We start from the raw sequence: 13,957 nt of genomic DNA on the forward strand, positions 1-13,957 counted from the left end.
CCTTAACTTTTCGCTCAATGTGAAAAAGTACGCCGCAGTCACCACCCCGCGTATGCTTCGCATAACATCGACTCCCACGGTACGTGGGATCTGCCGAATTTTCTTTCTTTTGAGGTTTGTTTTTGTCGCAATGCTCGCGTACCAGCCCTAATTACGAATCTGGGTATGACCACACTTTTTAACAACAATTTAAAAGCCCGATTTCGACCCGCAACGGGTCGTCCAGTGGGCAGTGCGCCAGCGTCCAGCGTGCCTCGTGCAGCGTCCCAGTACCCAGCTCCACACTGGTCCAATAATCAGGTATGGCACTGGGACAGTGCCACTGGGTTTTCCAATAACGTATTTAGCATATATTTTCTGCAACACTCAATGTCAACTTAATAATCAAGACCCTGTGTGTGCCATTGTTACCTTTCTTGTAGAATGAAGTTCCAGTTTTGTTGACTGACAACGATGGATTATTTTTGCCATCTTCATAGAACGGCGCTGCCAATATTGTAAGTTGGCTGGCAACAGTACTCCCTTGCCGTCCTTACAGCATGGCTGTGCCAATATTCTATGTTGGCTGGGAACGACGGACCTTTGTTGCCGCCCTTATATGATGGCGCTGCCAATATTCTAAGTTGGCTGGCTGTGATGGGCCTCTGTTGCCATCCTTGTACATTGGTGGTACCAATATTGTAATTTGGCTGGCTACGATGGACCATTGTTGGCATCCCCATAGGCTGGCATTGCCAACATTGGTTTCGTAGTGGTTTGAATGGGCCTTCATTGGCCCATCGTTTGCCAATGTATAAACAATATTGGCCCAATGTGCTGTGCTGCCTGGGAAGGCTCGTACGAACATTAGACAGAGAGAGAGAAACGACTGTAATAGAGGTCAAACTAAGACCAATAAATACTCCTCCACCAGGAGGACCAGGCCATGTGGTCGGCGAAGGCCGCCGGCGCCAACGACACCCGCCGATGGGAAGGTGGGCGGTTAGTATAGAATAGATTGCCGGGTATGACAAAAGGACGTGTTCTATGTCTGCGTACCTACGTGGGCAAGTGGGGCACGAAGGGTCAAAGCGGTAGCGATAAAGGAATAGGCATGCTGGAGTGATTAGAGGGTTGCGTCGAATGGCTATCAGAGTGTTCTTGGGCAGTGGAGAGGCAAGAGTGTGAACTGTCCACAAATTGTGAAATTCTGAAATTGTCCACAAATACCGTATAGTGCCCCACGTGTTGAAAACATTAAATTTCAGTTAGTTCACCTTTAAGCTGCCCTAGAACAGCGCGCACTTGGTATTTTCAGACGAGGTGTTGGGTGAGAGATCTATACATTACATGATGTGAACGAGACATGCCTCTATGATGGACGTTGCCTCTACAAAGTGTGTTCTGCACGTACAACCTGCAAATAACGCTAATGTATGATTACTCGCACTGATGGTAAAAAGAAACCCACAACCCCGGGACGAAGATGAGACAGAAAAAATTGGCCGCGTATCTGCGTGCTTCGCTGCAAATGTCGTCGAAAGACGATAGTCTTCTGCCGAACGTACTACGCGAGTCTTCCTCCTCTATGTTGAATCGCCGCATCTGGCTCATAGCGTCGCATTTGCAGCGCCGCCCAAAAAGCACTAGCCTTTTCAGCGCAGCCTAAGAAACACTAGGGCCTTTAGAATTACGTATCTATGTATTTTCTAGTAAAGCAACACACCACCTAATACTTACGTAATAATGTTGTGCCTCAGATATGCGTAACATTTACTTTTTCATCGATAATGTTCACAAACGGCGCTACCAGTCCAAGATGGCTGGGCATTGAGCAAGTGGTTAAACTTTGGGCGGGTGGCTGAATCGGGTGACAGACAGACAGACAGACAGACAGACAGACAGACAGACAGACAGACAGACAGACAGACAGACAGACAGACAGACAGACAGACAGACAGACAGACAGACAGACAGACAGACAGACAGACCAAAATTTCTGCGTTTAAATTCCCAAAGAAAGACTATCGTCTTTAAAAGGACATCACTCGCAAACGGTTCACACCCGTTAGCGTGTACCACATATTCCAGTGACATGATTTACTGGGTAATACACGCTTATTCGCATAAGCGTCTGAAATATGTGCTTATAACGCGGCTCAGTATGTAAAATTATGTAGTTTATTGTGTGGTTGACAGACATCACTGCACCGAGAACCGGGACATCAGGGACAAACATCACTACACCGAGATAGTTGCTACTGAGGTTCCGTCTTCATCTGATTTAGAGGTCTTACAAGTATTTCACAATTGTGCATTCGCCTACTCCGATGTCCCTGTAATAAGCCAGTTGTTTTAGCTCATGAAACAGCTGACTGTCTTGCAGTTTAGCACAACGAATAAGACGGCGACTAATTCATGAGAAGCCAAAAACAACAGGAAACAGACTGCCTTAAGATACGGTATTTAGCTGTGTCCTTTCATGCACCACAAAAGGAAATTATTTCATTATGAAACGTAGCGCAAAAGAACACGGACAAAGTATAGTGGCAACATACTCTGTCCCCGTACTTTGTCCGTGTTGTTTTTCGCTACGTTTAATAATGGTATATTACCAACTCGCCCAGCAAGACGTCCTTCTGAAATTAATTCGCACCTTAGAGTTGGCGCATCACTGATAAGCCATGGGGACGCGCGAGCAAGTCGAGGCGGCGTGGCTGGTGTGTGTTTACAACCGAGGAAAGTCACTGATCTGTGTTAGACTTGTCTACATGTGATGCGACGTTTTACGTTACCAAACTTGGTAAGAGGCGTTCGCGCGGACGAGCAGCCTGTAGTTCTTGCTAAAACTGACACCGCCTGTGAGGCTATCAATAAACACCCGCCCTTGTTCACACTTCTCTTGTGTTAGCCTAGCTCAGCCGAGCCAAAAAATTTACGGTCTTGTCGGCATCAAGAGGCAGATGATAACATGAGCTGCGCTTCGTAAAGGTAAGATAGGAAGGAGGCAGTACACGACAGTACATGCCTGTCGACGGTATCAACGATATATCTGTACTTGCTCTTGAACGTATAGAAGATGACATTTCGAAAACTGCTTTAACATATTCAAGTGAGTTAGTGTAGGATTGAACGGTTTTCGGGAGATGGGGACGATTAGATTACAACATTCATATCTTGGATATTTCTTTTGCGCGCTCTTTTTTATTCATGCTTGTACCTAAACTACCTTACTGCTTTATTAATTTACAAGAGGATGAATGCATGACGAAGATAAGGGCGGTTTTCTTTTACTCTTCAGAAACACCTGACACTTGATAATAAGTTGGCAAACACTGCTCGATAGTGGCAGGATGTCAGCAGCCCGTGGGAAAATATCTGAAGAGCAGCTGCATTAGCATTCCGACAGTAAGCATAAGTAAATAAAGAACTAGGGCTCGCGTATCGCTCTACAGGACTAGTGAGCTTGGCGCAGCGAGGGATGTTGGCTGAGCCGCTTAGTGGCGAGTGAAAACCGTGAGAGTATGGGACGAGCGGCTGGGAGATTAAGGCGGAGGATGATACGGTATGCAGCCCCGTATTAAAAGCTCACTCGCACTTTGGCGCCTCACCGGTAATTAAAGCATTACCCATGCGCGCACGTACTGCGATACGTCGCCCGTGGACATTCTCACGGCTCCACATGGCGGCGGCTCAGTGCTTCGGCATGCACGTGGTTCGCAACGAAGATCAAGTGGGCACCCATCACGCACCGCTGGGCAGACGCGCGTCGTAGGTATTTAATCACCGGAGCTACTTTCTCCTGTTCTTCATGTTATTTCGGTGTCGTAGGAACATTCAACCGCCACATGAAAGCACCGCGTAGTGAGCTTGTGAAGTCACTAATAATTCTACAACCGTTCGCTTTCCTGCAGTAACTGGCAATTATTATTCGGAAGACGCAGTGTATATTAATTCGATTGCGCAATCTTTTAACAGTTGTCAGATAAATGAATGTAGCCGTCACAAAGCGACTCAGGCTTGAGGCCATGCTTTTGATGACAGCACCGCTGAAGCAGTAAAAACTCGGATTTCGCGCTGCAGTAGATAGGCCTTGATTCGTGAGTTGTAGAAAGCTACCTAGTACACAGATCTCTTCGCTGATCATTGAATGTTGAAAGGCTAAGCATACAAATAAAGGAACTGACAATGAAAAGCACTTGCAACAGCGAACATGCTCCAAGGTAAGGCTCAGATTAGATCGCTCCTATCCTTATGCGCTATGTGCATGGTGCAAAATAAGTGCGCTTGGCAGCTATATTTGTCGAGCGGGACAGTGAGCTCCACGAAACTAAGTTTCCTTAAGCCGCAGATTCGCTGACAATTCTTAGCACACGTTTTGAAGAACTGTTGCTTCGCCTTAAGCATCACGGAATATGCAGAGTCCTAATTAACGTAAGTCTCTACACGCGACAACAACGCACGAGAACGGCGACGGTCTAGCAGTTATGACGAACAAGATGGCAGCTAAAGGCGGCGCCAGGCGATAACAAAATGTCTGCCGCTGCCCTACACACGCCACAGGAAAGTGAGGAGGCTGCAGAACTCCAACGCCTCGAGTTAGGACAACCTTTTTCATGACATAATCATTGCACTGACGTGTTCGACAAAGTGTTTTCGTCTTTGTTCAACCATTATCTAGTACATTTGATGACCGTATCCAGGCTTCTACAGCAATCACTGTCCACTCGTGTTGATTTGCTCTAGTCATGCTACCATCAACAGTTATGGCGCTCTTAGGCGAGAAATGCCCCTGTGCCATTAAAAAGCAATAGCCATTCACTTACAATGTCATCGCGTTACATCTATAAAGTTCTTCAATTGAAAATGAGATGTTTGCCTCCTGATGGAAATATTTTCGGCGCACGTGGTATTGCGACTGAGCAGACCTAAAATTATCGCCAGCGACAAAGGGGCGCTACAACGAACATAATTTCGGCAACCTTAGCACGTGCTCAAACTTGTTTCTCGTCCCTATGCGTCGTACATGGTTGGCTACGGCAAGCGGTTTGTTATGCGTAGTGCAAGCATATGTGGCAGGTGGTGGAACGGGAACCAACGGCCAAACGATCTCATCTTCGTGAATATTACACCCATGAATATTATCAGGCTTCGTGAATATTACACGCATGCCCTTTAAGACCGTGATTTATTATGGAAACGTCCATGTGCATTGGGTAAGGACGAAATGAGTGAAAGCAGGCGAACAAATGGCTCACTGCTCCCTGAAGAAGGTATTAGAAATGAAATTCGAGAAGAGAAGAAAGTTACGAGAAATAAGCCCATGACTCGCCACCGGGGCAAGCGTAAAACAAAGACAACGACTAGAATAAGCGCATAACGTAACACTTCACTTTCAGTTTTATGTCAAGCATTATCTGTGAGCTAAAGCAATATCGCCATGCAGGGGAAGCTGTGGACATTGGGCAGGAATCACTGACTAAAAATGAACCGCTTCTGCCCATCACTTACGCGACAAGGAGCGCCGCTGCTGACCAGTATTTTCGTTCGTGGCTGCTGCGATCATTATAAACAGAGCTGAGGGTTTGCCGCAAGGTGACATGTCCTTACCTGCAAAGAGAGAAAGCACCAATACATTATTGAGGCTTATCTATGAGACAGTCATACCAGTGTTAGCAATCCTTCATCTTTTTTCGAATTTTTGTGCGTATACATGTTTCAATATTTTGTAACGCGGGGGTTTTGAAGCTGTGCGTAAGGCGATAAAGTCTGCATCACCGGCATTTATAAAAGCGAGCACGTGAAGCGATGTCATTCTTGAAGTGATTTATATGTGAAAACAGTACAAACACTGCTAATATTTATTACATACAAGTTAAAACTAAAAAGGCAAATTATGGAGCACTTTCGGAAGCAATCGAGTGAAATGGGGCAAGTCACAAAGATAGGAAATAGAACGAGCCGATGTCCTATGAAGCTATTACACTGTATGCTCAGGAAAATATAGCATAGATGGAAAAATATATGCAGGAGATATAGAAAAATAATGCAGACAGCTAAGCAAGCTTGCTGTCTCTGACTTTGCAGAAGAAGCCAGCAGAAAAAGAAGAAGCAAACATGACCAGGATTTGGGGACATATGCACGTACTGCCCTCTCTCGTCAGTGACCGCGGTGGCCTGCCGTAAATGAATGGGAAATAGGCGAAACAAATTCTATCTGACAAAAAAGTTAGCTGTCAAAAACGACTCCCGGTTCTATACAGTAGAGACCTATTTGAACATTCTGATAAAATTACAGTGTCGCACCACAAACCGCGTGGCTTCCCGGAGTGTTTAAAATTTTACAGTAGGACCCCATGTGTTTCTAATCGGTGGTGTTCAATTGTCCTGGGAAGCCACACGCTTTGTAGTGCAATCCTGTAACTTTACCAAAACGTTCCAGTAGGTCTCTACTTTGTAGAACCCCGAGTCGTTTTTGATAGCTTGTTTTTTCAAGAGATATGATTTCTTTCGCCCATTTCCCAGTTAGTTATGGCAACACGCCGTTGCTACCGCCAAAAGATGGCGCCACGCATAAATGTCTCCATAAAGGGGACGCTCTTAGCATCCATCCAACCATCCACCTAAATCCTGGGATTGTGAACAAAGGTTGACACGGGCATGTACATATAACCGCTTTCAAACAAGATAGACAATACAATCTTATTTCGTGTATACTCGAACGCCTTGAATACATTTCTAGGCAACTGAATGGAATAAATTGTGATAGAGAAAAAAAAGTCACAGTTGCACGGCAATGGCGAAGCAATGAATGCGATAGCAACAAATTAGAATGTCACACGAAGAACGGCAAGCAGCTCGATACTCGCAACGCGTCACTCGAGCGCAAAGAACTGATGAAAAGAGCACACACAGGGCGACCGCGAACTAACAACGGTCACAGCTCGACACCTGCAACGCGCTGCTTAAACACAAGGAAGGACACTCCAAAAGAATGCACAGGTACACACAGGACTAGCGCGAACTAACAACTATTACGGTTGTTAGTTCTTCGTGTTTGAGCAGCGCGCGACAACCCAACGCTGTTAGACTTCTTTTTCTTTAAATCTGCGGCGCGTGGAGTGACCCCTCTGCGTCTCTTGCCGCCCGGTGGCGTTTGGTGCATTGTTTACTTGGCATTCCACATCTTCAGTTGGTACAGAAATGGGCCACTTTTTAGTGCGCGTTTCAAGGGCAGCTTTCAAACTGAAGAAAAGGTAAAAGCGTTGCTTCAAAGCGCGCCCTTCGGGCAATCTCGCGGCTGATACTGCACACACTGAAGCACCTCTGAGCTCTGCATGCCGTTAGCGTTAAATGGTGTACATAAATAGCTCGCCGTTGTTATGCTAAAGAGCCGGTGGCGCGTGGCTGAGTTGTTTAAAGCTGCGGTGCGAGAGGTCGCAGGTTCGAATCCCGGTGGCGCGCTTCAGAATTTTTTTATGATTTATGTTTCTTTGTGGCTTTTATTTATATACACATATATACATACATATCCGGGACATGAAGGCGACGGCAACGGCAAAAACCAACCGAGAGTGTCCATATAATTGCTATAGAAATAAAATTCAATCAACACCGTGAAATAGACTAAAGGCAACGTTTTATCGTTTATATATTTTTAATATATTGACGTCCTATAACATACCTGATATAATCAATCTGAGGTGACTTCAAAATTGATTTACTAAAATATGGTAATGCACATCAATCTGTCGAACTACCATCAATCTACGACTTTTCAAACAATATTATGTTGTCGACTTGCATAAGTGCATCTAGCGAAAGTTTGATTATCTTTGTCTGACTAATCATGCAAAGGCGCTGTGAAAACAGGAGATCTTTCAAGAGAAGGGAGTTACCTTTGCTCTGTTTCATTCCGAAGTATTCACTACAAGCGTGTTTCCCAAGAGTATGTAAATGATAACTGAGCATGCATTACATAATTTCTATGAACACCTTGCACCGGTAAACTGCAATAAAATTTTAAATGGTAAATATTGCGATTCCAACCTTTCATATAACACATTTCTTGAGAAAATTATTGAAATTTGTGAATATTCGTTTCCTTTGGTATCAGTTAGAAAGTTTAAAAATGCGAGGAAGCCCCAAATTACCTATGAACTTGTTAAGAAAGCGAGAGAAATTTTCGTCCATTTCATGAAATGGAGAGACGCGGAAATGCTTAAGCAATATAAAGAAGACAGAAATAAGTTAAATGCGGACATTAGCAAATACCGTGTTGATCGCTGCGCTAACAAATTTATGGATACTGCAACAAAACAGTTCTGATCCCTCCGTCATAGGAATCGTTATAACACGAAAATGAAACGTGTCTTCACAGTAGTGCTTATTGTGTAGGGATATAGGAGAGCTTGTACAGTGTCTATGCGTGTTTCGCAGCTATAGCACCGTTTGACGTGGATGCACCTATGTTGATGCCTAGTGGCATGTCTCCATCGCGGCGACTAACGCCCAGGATCGTGGTTAAACCGTTGTGGTAAGCGAAGCAGTTAAAATATCCCCGGATACAATGAATCGTGAATCCCGGCGTAAAGATTACATCAACAAGCTAATAATCAACTCTGGTACTCGATATGCACTTCTTCAAAACGTCGTCAATTAGTAATGTAAAAAAACGGCAGGAAGTGGAAGATGGAAGCTACGATGATAAAATCCGTAAACAGGGGATGGGTGCTGGAGCCGACGTTTCGACAAGTAGACTTGTCTTCTTCAAGGCTGGAACTGATTTCAGTTCCAGCCTTGAAGATGACAAGTCCACTTGTCGAAACGTCGGCTCGAACACCCACCTCCTGTTTACGGATTTTTTCCTTCTAGTAATGTAGTAATGGTAATAAGGGAGGTCTACCGGTAGTTTTAAAAACCAACATAACTCTTGAACAAAAGCACCTAGGGACGTCATTCTTGCTGCAGGACAATTCTGAATGTCTGTAGATTCTTATATTATCGAAAAGTGAAATTAGCTTGTTTCGAAAAAAGACAACGTTTTCAAGGGTGGCAACGTACCTTACACTAAAAAGAAACAATGAATCGGTTTAGATCTACAAATTGTGCTGAGAGAACTCTAATGTCGCTAATTTCGCCATCATATGTTTATTAATAGAGGAGAAAACCGTTCAAAGTCTCATTTTTAAATATTGCGCCGAAATCTCCCCGCGTGACGTCACAGATTTCAAATTGTATTTATCGTATTATGGCGCCATTGGCTCAGCAAAATTACCCCAAACTTGGTGCGTTAAGTCTATGGCCTTCTCAGAGGACAATGTACTTCATTTTTACCGATTAGGAACTACGTAGTCCCTAGTAAGCGCCATCAAAACATGTGACGTCACGGTGAATGGTTCGGAAACTTTAAGGTGGCGTCATCACCTACATTTCGTTTTGCGTGTTTTCTCGCTTACTAGGCGTCTTCTCGCAGCAAGCATGGTGTATTTGGTATCGTGAAAGAGTACTTTACTAATATGAGAAAAATCGTTTGCTCTTTGGTGTCCCTTTAAGGTGGCACCAATGAAGCAGTTAAGACTTCTCTGCGATGTCATCGGTGACGCGTAACAAGATTGCACATAATAAACAGATGATACTCTTCATGTTGCCATTTCTAACTTCTGTATTATCTTCCCCTTTCCCCTGGCATGAATTCTGTCTTCTTCGTCAACTGCTTGAGTTTCCTTATTTAAAAATTGCAGCGCTATATTAGACGAGGACAAAAAGAAAGGTACATGACAGGACGGGCGCTTGAGCTTGCTTCACTGACATTCATGACACGATTGCACATATATTTTTGTGTCTTTTTCCATGCCGGGCTATGTGAAGCGTTTGGTCAGCTTCATGTTGGTCCGCCAGAAACAATTGTGACCACCCAAATAACAGATTGTGTGATAAAAATCCAGAATTTTCGGAATTAGTGTAGAAGGCGCTGCGATTCTTGCGGTTTGTGCAAGTTGTAAAGCTTCAGTCTCTTCCCAAAGTTTGGCTGCACTTATTGCTTTCCATTGTACATCAACTGGTATGTCCCCCAGCCTGGAAATTGCGTCGACGTCTTTTAGTGAAGCTAGTATTATAATATTATCTGGAGTTTAAAGCCCAAAACCACGATATGATTATGAGAGAGGCCGTAGTGGAGGACTCCGGAAATTCAGACCACCTGGGGTTCTTTAACGGCACCTAAATCTACGTAGACGGGCCTCAAACATTTTCGCCTCCATCGAAAATGCAGCCGCCACGGCCGGGATTCGATCCCGCGACATTCCGGTTAGCAATCGAGCGCCATAACCACTAGACGACCGTGGCGAGGCCTTTCATTGAAGCTCCTGGGCGATGAGTCCCTTCAAAGTCGAACTGTTTTAGGTCGCTTACCAACACCGTGCGACTTTTCCTTTCGGCGCTGCCATTTTCAAAAAGTGGGTAAGTGCCTCGTGGTCAGTGTATAACTTGAATTTTCTACTTTCCAGGTAAGGTACCGAACAGGCTTTATAATGGCCAGTGCTTTTTTCTCCATTGTTGTATAGTTCACTTCCGCTTTGTTAAAGCTGTAACTGAGGTAACCAATTACTCGGAGTTGGCGATTTCTTGGCTGGCTTTCATCCCGCTGGTGAAGTATTGCTCCTGTTCAGTAATGCGCTGCATCCGTGTTGAGCTCATACTCATGATCAAAGTCTGGTAGTGTAAAGACTAGATCAGACGCTATAACTCGTACCAGCTCTTTGTAGGCGGTTTCGCAGTCATCTGTCCAACAGAATGGTACATCTTTTTGCATCAGTCTTGTCAAAGACCTCGTTTTGAGAGCATAATCTTGGATAAATGCCCTAGAATGAATGGCCAGCCCAAAAAATACACGCAATGAGTGGACATCAAAGGGCTTCGCGAGATTTGCGATGCGTGCCACTCATTCCTCCTTGGTGTTTTTCGCAGTGCCATCCAGTACTCTACCCAAAAAAGACACCTTGCTTTTAAAAAAATTCGCTCATCTTAAAGTTGCCTTTGAGGTCGGCTTCTGACAAAGCTGTGAAGACCTGTGCCACATGTTGATGGAGGACTTCACTTTTAGAAAAAAAACAATGATACCATCCACGTAGACATTGCAAAGGGTTCCAATGAAAGGGTGTAGAACCGTATTCATCATTTTCTGGAACGAGCTATGCGTGTTCCGCCATCCGAAAGGCAGCCGGTTGTATTCATAAATGTCGAATGGAGATATAAAAACGGTGTACTACTTTGTATCCTCTTGAAGAGGTACTTGCCAGAAGCCTTTACAGAGGTCTATCCTGGAAAACCAGGGACATCTGGCTGTCTCGCTTATAATTCCATCTATTCTGGGCATAGCAAAAGGAATAAGATGCGTCTGGCTGTTAATGGCTGTGTAATCCGTGCAAAGTGTAAGGCTCCCATCCACCTTGGGCACTATGGTTATCGGCCATGCATATGGCGGTGCGGACGTACGGATAATGCCTGCGTCGAGCATCTTCTTAAGCTCTTCCTTCATCCATGCTTTCTTTTCCCGTGTGGGTTTGTATGGTTTTTTCGGTACAACCGTTGTGTCATGCAGTTTGAATGGAACCTCCAACTTTGTTGTACCTGGAGGGTAGCCTTCTCTGCAAAATAATTCTGGATCTATTGTAGGGATGTCATCGGATTTCGTCACAATGTGAATTTCGTCTCTCTTTCCCATTGGTTGCACATCTTTGCTCACTGACACAGTGCGTCTTAGTGAATGTTAAGCTTCAGCAATTTCATGTCTGGACAAGAGAGTAGAAAGTCATACTCGATGCCTTCTATCACCAGTGCCTGTATTTCTACAGATTGTGACTGGTACTTGAGACGTATCCTTATCCATTCGCAGTGTTCTTTTTCATGGCCGCCATAGCCTCACACAATGACAGTTCTGCCTCTAGATATGTCCCCGGGTTTTGCTTTGCTTCATTTTTTAACTGAAACTGAAGCTCTGATGTCTACAAGTGCTCGCATAGCTCGACCCTTCAATTCGAGTTGTATCTGCAGTAGACTCGATGAAACAAGTTTGACGGTCTCATGCATTGTATGAGTGATTTTACAATTGTTTTGTGCTCCAACGTTGCATTCATCTTTCGAGGGCCTACTCATCTGTACGAGAGTCAGAGGTGGCGCCTTTATAATCCGACGAGTACTTTTCGCCCAAGTGGCTAACGCTTGTCGTCTCTGAAATACCTTCCTTACTTTTGAAGCCTGCAGTGATACTTACTTAAACTGAAAGGAATTAGGGGACGAAAAAATCACTCTTTCCGTCAGTGTGACCCGAACAACAACCTTCGAATTACACACATAAATACCACACAGAAATTAACGAGAGAGTGCTCTCCATCGTAGCTAAATCGGTAGAGCCTCGGACACGCAATTGGAAGGTAGTGGGTTCGGATACCACCGACAGAAAGGGGGATTTTTCGTCCACTTTTATTCCTTTCAATTTAAGTCAATATCGCTACACTACTGTTGAAGAAGCAACAAATAATGTCCGCCATGCTTTCCTTAGCTTATTTGTCAGTTGGCTTCATTACATATTAAGGCGAAAGCCTTATATACGCCTCACTAAACGCGAAATTTGACCGTCCGCGTCCCGCGTCGTCGCCGGCGCCAGGCACGAGTGTTGCATGAAATCATCACCACGTGATGACGCCACCGTATGACGTCATCATAACGTCAGAGATCGCAAAAATTTCTGATGTCATCACGGCGTCACAAATTCTGGCGTGACGTCATGTTGCGTAACGCCACACAATTCAAGTGTAGCACCCTACTTTGGGCAGCGAACAAAACATGAGAGCGCGCGACCTCAAGAGAAGCAAATAAAGACGGCGTTTCGCAGTGGCACGTGAATCCACGGCTCGTGTACTTGGCTAGCGTCGATTCTGGTTCAGCCGCCTCGTTCCTTCGCTCCTGTGGCATAAGCCTACACCGTCATCACATGACATCGTAACTTGGTCAAACGTGGGCTGATCACGGGGGCAGTGCGAAACCAGGTGAGGTGCCACCGATCCTGGAGGCAGTGTAAAACCGCGCTAGGTGCGCAAAACTTGCGCAGGGTGGCGGGGCAGGAAAAATACATCTAGGGAGCCTACATGACCGGCCGTTCATGTAGGCTCCCTAACGCATCGACTAAGAGGAAAACGAAGACGGCTTTCGCCTTCGAGTCGTCTTAGGTGAATGCTCAAGGGACTCTCATTTCTATTTTAGGTCTCATACTTTTTGTCATTTACCTTATCAATCTCCTCGCAGTGGCACAAGCGCCAGACATGATATCGCATGCCGACGACAGGAATGGTTTTTTTCTCCTGACAAAATATCTTGTCTTGTTTATTATTAAACGGTCATAATCTCTCTCGTTTGGATTACTCGCTAATGAACCAAGGTTAATGGCTAACAACAAAGTAAAATATTGTTCCTTCAAATAAGAAGCCAGTTGAGTTCGCATCCTTATTATTTCGATCGCAACCCCTTAAAAGAGTTTCTGAGTTCTTGGGAGTACTTTTTCAGGAGAATTTACGGCGAACGCAAAATTTTAATTAAATTACACGTGATATAGAACAAATAACCAGCATGTTCAATAAATATGGCACATTGGTACCTATAAAACATAAGGGTGAGCAGTATTTTACTGCTCGTCCCAGTTTTCGCAACTGTCTACCTGTTTGTGGCGTAACTTTGAAAACTAACGTTGAAACCCTATTAAGAATACAGAAACAAAGCATTTTCATTGCCCGTAATCTTTAGATGGGCGCAGGTACTTCCGAGTACTTTCAGCAGTACGGTATCTTGAATACCAAGAATATGTATAAAGAAAACTTCTCCGAAAATGCATTTTTAAAGTTTAAAAGTAAAGACCAGAACATTAAAAGTGTATTTTTCAGACTTGTTGGTACGCGATCTTAGTGTAAAAAGCAGCGGAAAA

The sequence above is a fragment of the Rhipicephalus sanguineus genome, chromosome 2, assembly GCF_013339695.2.
Source record: "Rhipicephalus sanguineus isolate Rsan-2018 chromosome 2, BIME_Rsan_1.4, whole genome shotgun sequence".
Lineage (NCBI taxonomy): Eukaryota > Metazoa > Arthropoda > Arachnida > Ixodida > Ixodidae > Rhipicephalus > Rhipicephalus sanguineus.